Genomic DNA, 11589 nt, shown 5'->3' on the forward strand with positions numbered 1-11589 from the left:
TTCAGAAAGTGAGGAGGGGATGAGCGTTCAGACCCCTGGGCTCTCACTTGTAGGGTGCCTCAGGGTTCTGTCCTCTCCCCTGTGCTTTTCAACATCTACATGCAGCCACTGGGAGAGATCATCAGGGGGGTTGGGCTGGGTGTTCATCAATATGTGGATGATACCCAGCTCTACCTCTCTTTCAAATCAGAAGCAGTGAAGGCGGTGAAGGTCCTTTGTGAGTGTCTGGAGGCGGTTGGAGGATGGAATGTGGGTAACAGATTGAGGTTGAATCCTGACAAGACAGAAATACTGTTCTTGGGAGACAGGAGGCGGGCAGGTGTGGAGGACTCCCTGGTCCTGAATGGGGTAACTGTGCCCCGGGAGTCATTTTGGACTCGCAGCTGTCCATGGAGGTGCGAGCCAATTCTGTGTCCAGGGCAGCTGTTTACCAGCTCCATATGGTACGCAGGCTGAGACCCTATCTGCCCGCGAACTGTCTCACCAGAGTGATGCATGCTCTGGTTATCTCTCGCTTGGACTACTGCAATGCGCTCTATGTGGGGCTACCTTTGAAGGTGACCCAGAAACTACAACTAATCCAGAATGCGGCAGCTAGACTGGTGACTGGGAGCAGCCGCCGAGACCACACAACACCACTCTTGAAAGACCTACATTGGCTCCCAGTACATTTCCGAGCACAATTCAAAGTGTTGGTGCTGACCTTTAAAGCCCTAAATGGGCTCGGTCCAGTACACCTGAAAGAGTGTCTCCACACTCATCATTCTACCCGGACACTGAGGTCCAGTGCCGAGGGCCTTCTGGCAGTTCCCTCACTGCAAGAAGCCAAGTTACAGGGAACCAGGCAGAGGGCCTTCTCGGTGGTGGCATCCGCCCCGTGGAATGCCCTCCCACCAGATGTCAAAGAGAACAATAACTACCAGTCTTTTAGAAGACATCTGAAGGCAGCCCTGTTTAGGGAAACTTTTAATGTTTGATGGGTTACTGTATTTTAATATTTTATTGGAAGCTGCCCAGAGTGCAGAAGTCCAGCCAGATGGGCGGGGTATAAATAAATTATTATTATTATTATTATTATTATTATTATTATTATTATTATTATTGGCTTCAGTAATTTGGCTGGGATCTGCAGCACATATAACCTCAATTCAAGCTGTTCACACTTGAAGCTAACTTAACATTATGTTGAAATAGAATACCAAATTGTAAGAGTCCACATTAAACCACAAGGTACTGTGTGGTGTAGTGGTTAAGAGCGGTAGACCTGTAATCTGGTGAACAGGGTTCACATCTCTGCTCCTCCACATGCAGCTGCTGGGTGACCTTGGGCTAGTCACACTTCTCTGAAGTCTCTCAGCCTCACTCACCTCACAGAGTGTTTGTTGTGGGGGAGCAAGGGAAAGGAGATTGTTAGCCGCTTTGAAACTCCTTAGGGTAGTGATAAAGCGGGATATCAAATCCAAACTCTTCTTCTTCTCTTCCTTGTGAAAAAAGTGTGGGATAAGAATGTTTCCTACTTAGGATGGGCAAAAGGTAACATTTGGTTTCCAAATACATAAGGCAATAACCAACATTAGTCATTCTCAGTGGAAATCCATTTAAATCAGTAGACTTTATTTGCTTAAGTCTATTGATTTCAATGGGCCGATTCTGAGTAAGACCAATGACAGTGATGAATATTCCGTACCTGTGTTTTGCACAGCAGAAATATAGTGAATGGAATTCAAGGAGCATACTGTAGCTTTGTCTAGCTCCAGGTTATTGTTTAAAAAAACCAAACCCTAAATAAAAGGCATGGGTACATGTTTATAGGAATAAAGGGTTGTGACACGCTGTCCCAAGGACACAACAGTATCCAGAAATGTAGAATGTTAGGCCAGGACAAGTTCAGGCCTGTTCTAGCTGGGCAAAACACATCTAGGATGTTTTGCTACTATTTGGGAAAGGTAGCAAATAGTGTGTCTCCAAGAAGCCTCTCCAGAGGGTTGCAGAACCTTCAGAAAAGTTATTTTCTCCATGACACACCTTATTTTCACCAGTTTCTCCTCTCTCTGCAATCCTTGTCTGCAAGGGTAACGTTAATACCCAGGAGAAGGAAGCTGATAGGCAGTGCCACAAACCTAGACTGTAAGGAGGATGGCAGGCAGGTGGGGGCTGGCTGGGGGCTGACATTGGTGGGGCAGCTCTCTGTTTGTTCTAGGGGACCAACCTCCATTTCCTGAGTCATATCCCAGAAAGTTCCATGACACTCATTGGAGCATTTTGGGGGCTGCACTGGCCAATGAAAAGGGAAGGAAATTCCCACCGACTCAGAAGAGGTGGGGATTGCATAAACTGATCTTTGTTACAATATTTGTTAAAAGGCAGATAAAGGTAAAGGGTAAAGGGACCCCTGACCATTAGGTCCAGTCGTGGACGACTCTGGGGTTGCGGCACTCATCTCGCTTTATTGGCCAAGGGAGCCAGCGTACAGCTTCCAGGTCATGTGGCCAGCATGACTAAGCCACTTCTGGTGAACCAGAGCAGTGCACGGAAATGCTGTTTACCTTCCCGCTGGAACGGTACCTATTTATCTACTTGCACTTTGTTCTTTCAAACTGCAAGGTTGGCAGGAGCTGGGACCGAGCAACGGGAGCTCACCGCGTCGCGGGCATTCGAACTGCCAACCTTCTGATCAGCAAGCCCTAGGCTCTGTGGTTTAATCCACAGCACCACCCGTGTCCCAAAAGGCAGATATAAAGCTTTAAATAAGAAATAAAATATTTGAGAACCATTCACACACACACACCCGAACAAATAGGAGCATGATAATGAGCAAAGCATTTTCAAAGCTGGGACTATCTCATTTCAGCCTTTCCAAACCATGATGATAAATTTAATAAATTTGTGAATGAGGGTTCGGGTGTGGGCAAGGGAGGCTTGTTAGTTTGGGGGGGGTGCTCTTGTATTCTGTATTTTTGTGTTTTTATTTATATTGCATTTTTATGTTGTGAACTGCTCTGAGATCTATGGATGAAGAGAACTATATAAATTTTAACAACAACAACAACACATAGTCCTTATGGAATAAGCATACGGTGCTTCCACAAATAGGTGTGGGTTGAACATAACATGTTTCAGAATCACTTAAAACTTCCCGATTTACAAAAGTAAGGGCAAAACAGTTCACCCATGTATGTATTTACTTCAGGGTGTGATATCCCTTCAAGTGATGACTTAAAGTTGCAAATAAGCCCTAAAAGCACAAATTAATCAAATCCATTAGAAATGTAGAATTATTGCGATCACCTCCAAAACATGTTATTCTTCAAAATAATCAGGTCACATCTGTGAGTCATTGGGGCCTGAGTAATCAGTTGGTGAGTAACCATCAAGCTATGCAAGTTGCAAGTGTGAAAAAGTCCCAGGTTTGCCTGGACCCGTGTTATTCTGGGCACAACAGCTGTCATATGCCACCCCTCACCTCCACAACAATTAGATATTTGTGTTTTGTCTTCCTGATGTTGTTGTTGTTGTATAGTTGTTTAGTCGTGTCCGACTCTTCGTGACCCCATGGACCAGAGCACGCCAGGCACTCCTGTCTTCCACTGCCTCCCACAGTTTGGTCAAACTCATGTTAGTAGCTTTGAGAACACTGTCCAGCCATCTCGTCCTCTGTCGTCCCTTCTCCTTGTGCTCTCCATCTTTCCCAACATCAGGGTCTTTTCCAGGGAGTCTTCTCTTCTCATGAGGTGGCCAAAGTACTGGAGCCTCAGCTTCAGGATCTGTCCTTCCAGTGAGCACTCAGGGCTGATTTCCTTCAGAATGGATAGGCTTGATCTTCTTGCAGTCCATGGGACTCTCAAGAGTCTCCTCCAGCACCATAATTCAAAAGCATCAATTCTTCGGCGATCAGCCTTCTTTATGGTCCAGCTCTCACTTCCATACATCAGTACTGGGAAAACCATAGCTTTAACTATACGGACCTTTGTTGGCAAGGTGATGTCTCTGCTTTTTAAGATGCTGTCTAGGTTTGGCTGATGTAACAAGTTTCAAAGCATGACATGTAGGTAACATTCCTGCTGGTGCAGGCTAATCTTTTTTTCTTTCTTTTTAATCAATGCAGAAGTAAGCCAGCTTTCAAATGAACTGGAAATATTGCATGGAGACAGGTTCAGTGAGTGACTAGGTCTCCAGCAGTGCAGAAATATTTCATAAAGCAGTCTCCTTTTAGCATGAAACTGGCCTAATTCATGTGCTTTTATTCTGCTGAACCTTGACAACATTGTACATTTTTGTTAAAAAGACCAAAACCAGACTGGCTTTATTTTGCAGAGCAATGGAATGCTTAATGTGTACTTGTATACATGTAATAAAACTCTCAGCCTTTTCCACCTGCATAGTAGTGGTAAGATTTATTATAAAATGTTTTTGTTAATCAAGGTCACTACTTTGCTAAGGAGTAGCAGCAATGGAATTACTTAGAAGGAGTTAAAGGTGGTGACTGTTAACGTTATTTGGTGCATGTTATTTTACTGAATGCCATAGTCATGAACAGTGTGAAACCCTTGGCCCCAGCCAAAGTGAGAAAGCAATATTATGCCAAGGACTTGGTTTAAATGGCATGCTGGAAGGAGGATTATAAGGGAGAGGGTGGCACCCCTACTACAGAATGCCCAGTCAAGGCACCAATATTTCTGTTTTTTAGGCATCAGGCAAACAATTGTTTTCTTTTTTTCTTTATTTTTAATCTGTCTTCAGAGGTTTAATCTGAAATCAAGCTAGATTTAAGCTGTTGGCGTCTCTAGTATCTTCCCTCCCTTACATTATGGATGTTGGCTTGTATCATAGATGCATGTTCTGTATTATTTAACTACTATTATTGCTACAAGTTTGTTATAGCCTTTGGCTAGAACAATAAACTTATGAACTAGAAAACTGGATTTAAACCTTTTAATCAAAGCAAGGAAAGCAAACCCAGTTGTTTGCATCAACTGCTGCCCCAAAAGAATTTGTGGAACCAAACCTCTATCAGCACAGTAGAACTCTGAAGACCAGACACACCCTGGTCACTGGCCAACAGTGCTTTCTCTCTGCCGCAGTATTATTTATTTTAACAAAGCTACTCACGAGTAAATGTGGTGTTGCTTGCGCCACCTGCTCTGCATTTTCTGAAAGAAAAACTGCACGACTTCAAGAAACAGCACCATCTGGTGACTTGCTAGCACAGTGTTAAGTCCAGGCAGATGTGTCCTGAACCGAGGGCTCTTCAGGCAGTTATATGCAGGTTAGTGGAAAGGTTTACAGATGGTACATTGTTGAAGCTTCTAGGACAAATTTCAAAGGAGAAGAAAAAGCAGTATCTAGCTTTTGATAATACGTCAACAGGAGTTAGGCTTCTTTGTACCATTTGCACCTTCGGAAACCCAGCTCCCCTGTGTCGGTTCATCCAATTGTACAGGATTTGGCAGAGCTGTGCAAATCAACAGCATAGAACACAGACACGCACCCACCACTGTCAAGGCAAGGAGTAGAGGCTGACTCACCAGGAGGAACTCATAGCAAGTAAGTCTGTAGTTTACCTCTTCCACCAAATTTGATCCTGGGGAAAGAAGATCGGGGAAGCAGACGTGCCCATCCTAGGCATAAAAAGGAAGGAAGAAGGTTTATGAAGTCAAATAATTTCATTTCTACATTGGGATCAGATTTCCTCCCTGAAGCCTGAATACTGGTTTTGGAATTAGTGCTTGAACCCCCAACCCAAGAGTGGTCTGTACTAGGTAACACAGGTACACTAGCCCAATTCAAATATAACTGAGATGCCTGAAGTGTCATGGAAGCTGCTGAAACACTGCTTTCTGTTATCACCTCATACAGTGGTACCTCGTTCTGGAGGTCTGTTCTTAACCTGAAACTGTTCTTAACCTGAAGCACCACTTTAGCTAATGGGGCCTCCCGCTGCTGCCACGCCGCCGCCGTGTGATTTCTGTTCTCATCCTGAAGTAATGTTCTTAACCCGAGGTAATATTTCTGGGTTAGCGGAGTCTGTAACCTGAAGCGTATGTAACCTGAAGCGTATGTAACCCAAGGTACCACTGTACTAGAATTTTTTATTTCAAAAAAGTTAGGAACCATACCAACTGGAGGTAAGCAAAGATAAGGTTGTAGACCAATGTATTTCATTGATGGTGTGGCTATGGTGGTGATAGACCCTACCTTACTGTACAAGGCTGGCCTAGCTGATCACTGGTCTTCCATTTAGTTCTATAATTCTGTACTTTTTATATCCTTGACTTAAACAACCTACTCTGTAGAGTAAAAAAGCAAAGACAGCAATGAGTGTTACGGCACTTTAAAGAATAATACAATATGAGATAAGTTTTCATTCCACAAAACCTCATTGTTTGACTTCGCTATTTCAAGTTGTAAAAGGTGAGTTCCTGCAAGAGCAACAAAAAGTTGTGGTGTGTAGTGCTTGAAGTGTATATTATATTCAGCTCCACACTTTTTCATTTTGATACTCTACAGAACAAAAGCAAAGACGACAAAAAGTATTAGGACACAAAGAGTAACATTCTGCGATAAGCTTTCATTCCACAATATATTCTTTGATATTTGAAATGTATATTACATCTCATATCGTAAGAAGTTGGGTCCTGCAACAAAAAAGTTGCAGTATGTCGTTCAGGGTCCTGGGTATTCCATTCCTTTCCTCTCCCCCCAGGCTTTTCTTTTCTCTTTCTTTTTCTCCTACAGCCAGTCAGTCCACTTCCCATGCCCAGTGAGCACACTTTTGGGGGGGGGCAGATTTCATTTGCGTTCTTTTTTGGGGGTGGGGGAGACTTGTACCCAATCTAAATTACATTGAAATATTTGATTTCTTCATTTTTATCTGTTGATTGCTTTCGCTGGTAACATTTTAAATTAGATTTGCAGTGTAAATTGGGGAATCAATCACATGACATAACGCATGCGCACCATTTGAATGGCAAGTTCTATCAACTTTGTGGTGGCCCCACACCCTCAAATATTTTATTAGGGGATTCAAAGGGACCTTGGTCCCTAGAAGTTGACCTCTATGAAACTCCAGCAGCTAAATATTTTCCCCTATGGATATTTTGAGCACTACAAACCTTGGGCTTACCCCAAGTCTGATTATCTCTCTCTCTCTCTTGTGTGCTGGTGCCATTTTTGTTCCATATGCAAAAGTATGGGTATGAGAAGGGAATGTGTCCCATACTGTGGTCTCTTTACTTTGTCCTATATATTTAATGAGAGAAATACAAAATAAGCTTGCACTCCACAACTGAGGAACATTTTCCTTTGGCCACCCACTATACCAGACCCTCCAAGTGTTCCTATTTCCCAGGGGCACCCCTGATTTAGAGAAGCTGTCCTGGTTTCTGATTTGATCCCAGAATGTCCCACTTTTCCTTAGGATATTCCTATTTTCATGGGAGAAATGTTGGAGGGTATGGGGTTTTCTGACCCCCAAGCCATCTGAAGGCAATCCAGTATAGGGATTTTGTTTTTTAAAAAACCATTTTATGTTTTTATATATGCCCAGAGTGGCTGGGGCAACCCAGTAGGATGCGTGTAGTGTATAAATAGTAGGTTTTGGAATGAGACATCCCTATTTTAATTGGAGAAATGTTGGAGGATTTGCTATATATCACTCGGCAGAGGCCTTCAAAAAAGTCCTCCTCTAGTGATGATGATAATGATGATGAAATATGTAACTAAGCACCAAGAGCAGATCACCATTATGTTCAGTGTGGCTTACTCCCGGGTAAGTGGGATTGTGCACTAAATGGGTGAATCCATGTGGGTTGAGTTGCATGTTGTGCGCATGGCAGAGTAACCACATGATTCCTTTGCCATAAGAAAGATGCACAGATGTTTGTTCTCTGCATGCCAATTTGATCCTGGGCATTGGGGGCTTATTCTGGCAGTTCTGCTTTTTGAGGTCATTTCTTGTTTCTCTGTCCTTTCTTCCTTCTCCTAGAGTTAAGAGCTGAGATATGAAAAGACAATCTCCCTCTCTCCCTCCCTCAAAAAAGCCTTTAATATCAGGTCCATGTAATTTCTTTAGAAACATAAAGGTCTATTCTCTCATTGATGAAACAGGAGAATTACACACACAACTTCCATTAACATTAATGGGTCTCACCTACATAAAACCAAAGGCACATCAAAGGGAGAATGGACTCTGTGTAACTATTGGTATGGAACCATTCTTTGTTTATTTAAAGGCACTATATGTCTTGGTATAGACTCTAAATTAGGACTGAGTGAGTGAGGCAAAGCTCTTCCTTACTCACTCCATTGTCATTTGCCTCTTTAAAAGCAATTTTCAAGAAATTATCAGGTAGTGGCATCTTAATATCATGCTCTCCTGCCGTCTACTTATTTTCTGACAAAGACAGAAGCTGATACGATGTGAAATATTTTTATGTTGGATTTTAAAAATATATATTATGGTGCTACTATTTCTTTGTAGCCAATAGCATCTCAGACACACAGAGAGAAATATACTTACAATGCTTGCAGTGCTAGCATCAATTACCTGCCAATAAGTCTGCAATTCTACACCTACTTTCCTGGGAGTAAGCCCCATTGAACTCAGTGGGGATTTCCTCTGAATAGACATGCCTAGGATTGCCCTCTAAGACAGGTGCATAACTAAACCACAGTGCTGATACTATATTCTCTCAGGCAATGCTGTCCTGTACATGTCTACTCAGAAGTAAGTCCCCTTGCAATTCCATGAGGCTAACTTACAAGGAAGTTGACGTAAAATTATAGGCATTTTTGTTATTTCCAATTTGTTCTTTGAAATAGAATTGTACGATAAAATGCAAAGAATAGTGATATCTCAGGGTGCTCCGTAGTTTTCAGGAGCTGGTTGCACTGAACAAAACTGAGCTCTGACAAAGATTCAGGCAGCAGGTTCTACCTAAAGTGTTTTGCTTCCTGAAGAAGGACAGCAAATGATCACAATTTGTCCCAGTCACACACACCTAGTCAAAATGCATAATACCCAGAAACAGTTATTTTGGCACCTGGGACAGAAACCTTACAAGCACCTATTCTTCCTCCCTGCAGCAACGATGCTAATAAATTAAATTACAATTTGCTGCCACCCAAAATCAGCTGCCTGAGGCAGCCACCTCACTCTACCTAATGGTAGGGTCAGACCTGTGGTGCAACTTTGTTCCAAGTGTCTGGGGGTGAAATGAGCAGGTGTCCAAACATAGGGGTGGGAAAATGCATTTTTTCCTTCCATTTGCAGCAACATTTGTTTCAATTTACAAAACAACAACAACAACTGACGGGATATGATTTTATGAATTTATCTCCCTAGTGGATTTCTCTACAGATATTTTGGGGGGATGGCATAACTTTTTTCCTACCTTGTGCCCATCTCCACATTCCACTACCATATCAATATTTTTTGGAATGAAAAATCTGCCCAGATTTTGTATGCTTGAAACTCGCAAAGACGAGGTAAAAACTGCCTTAACCAACACCTCTCAGTCAACCGAGTCTGTGCTGCCCATTGCTAGTCTTAAATATAATTAGAGTACCATTTTCCCCCTTTTGAAGCACACAATTGCCTAATTCATTATAGACATGCTATATGTACTAACCTAATTTTAGCAGGATAATCTCATAATGGACATCAATGAATAGAGAATTAGTGGAAAAGCTATTAATAAAGCGATATAACAAAACCTCAGATCTTTTCATTTGCAGGGCACACAGTCAGCTTCATATTTTATTTCTGGTGCCCAGCCTGAGCAGCTGGAGATGAGTCTTAGGCATCTCCACAGGAGACAGAAAGAATTAGCTACCATCAAACTTTTCATTAGAAGAAAATGCACTTTGCCATTACGACTCTCACTTTATGGCAGCATTAGCTTAACAGCAAAGAAAAGGACATTCCAAGACATGAAAAGCAGGCAAATTCTAGGCTGAGAAATTGAGTTTCATTCAGCGCTGGTTATCCTTATAGCTTGTATTTTGTCTAGCACTTACATTGTACAACATGCTTTGAATTCTTATCCAATCCTTAGCAGTGGTATATGCAAGGATTTGGCCAAACGCTGCTGTTAAAGCTGCATCTAACCATTGGGCCAGGTGCTGCTGCTCTGTTTGCCATTTTAATACTGTACTAGATCACCCCATCATACAGGAATGGAGGACCTGTGAGCATGCATAAGTCGTTGGAATATACCTCCCATCATCCCAGACCATTGACCGCTCTGGCTGATGCTGATGGCACTGGAGTCCAACAACATCTGGAAGGGGATGCACAGGTTCCCAACCCCTGCTTACCACTCTCTTCTCCTCTCTGCCCCTGTCCCTCCAAGATGATCTAAATAGTATGCTTGCATGTCTCACATATGCCACAAAGCAGGGCAAAATGGAAATTAAGCTTTGCATGTGTTTTAAATTAGACAAATATCCAGTGCTGAATTTTGAGCACTTTCAAATTTTGCTTTGAAATTAATTTTTGAAGAGTTTTGTTCCCATTAAATTTTAAATCTTGCTATCAAAATGGGTGGTATAAATGGATATGCAACATAACAAAGACTAAGTAGATGGGTGGATGGGGAAGTCTGGAGAAATGAGATGAATGAAGAGAATTTAAAGATGTATGTATTAAATTTTGGAAAATAATATTTTTTTAAAAAAAGTCTTGGTGATGAATTTTATCAACAACACCAGCTTTCCAGATTTGATACTTTTGCATACCTTCTCAGCAGAACTGGGGCCAGAATGGGGGCGCAGACACATGGCCGAGCGGCGAAGGTGGGGAGAAGGCACCTCCTACTCTGTGCTGCTGGTCAGTTGAAGGCTGCCTTCCCTCCTTTGCACAGGGAAGCTTCAAGCAACTTCCAGGCAGCAGCCCTGAGTGAGAGAAGGCCAATTTATTTCACAGCAACCCATGTAAACATGGTTGTGTGCAAATGGGATGCGTGTAAGGGTGCGTGTGCCCGTATATCTCAATGCCATTTTTTTTAAAAAAGTTGGACTATCTGCTGTCCAAGAAAAGATGGCAGAACAATGAACATATAGGAGGACAATTACTGGATGACAGTGTCATGTGGATGCATCATAAAAAGTGAGCGAATGAAGCATGGCAATTCCACACAAAACGCTAGTGAGGAATCTCTCTTAGCCCAGTGGGGGGATTGCGTCATGTACAAATGCCCAACAAGCAACAACTAACTTTTGACAGTGCCATCCCATACACGTCTACTCGGAGCTAAACTTCAGAGTAATCCTACCCTTCGAGCAAAGCAACAAAGGTCCCAATGCATCTGGAAGCCCTACTTGGAGCTGGGCCAGGGCAGGATCTAGCCGCTATGCCCCTGGCCCTGAAACGCTTCATCTCAGGACGCCGTGTTAGCTACCCCTGTCAGGAGGATCACTTGTGGTAGCCTCCCACATGTTCAGGCAGAGGTCAGTGCTCTGCTGTTCTTTCAGCAGTGGAGAAGGGTCCACACTTCACCATAGCTTTCTCCAGGGTAGGACCATAGCCATACTCCTAGCTAAGTAGATAGGACTGCAGGCTAAGATGGTGGTTGCATTGTACTTGCTGGG

The sequence above is a fragment of the Podarcis raffonei genome, chromosome 5 (assembly GCF_027172205.1).
Source record: "Podarcis raffonei isolate rPodRaf1 chromosome 5, rPodRaf1.pri, whole genome shotgun sequence".
Lineage (NCBI taxonomy): Eukaryota > Metazoa > Chordata > Lepidosauria > Squamata > Lacertidae > Podarcis > Podarcis raffonei.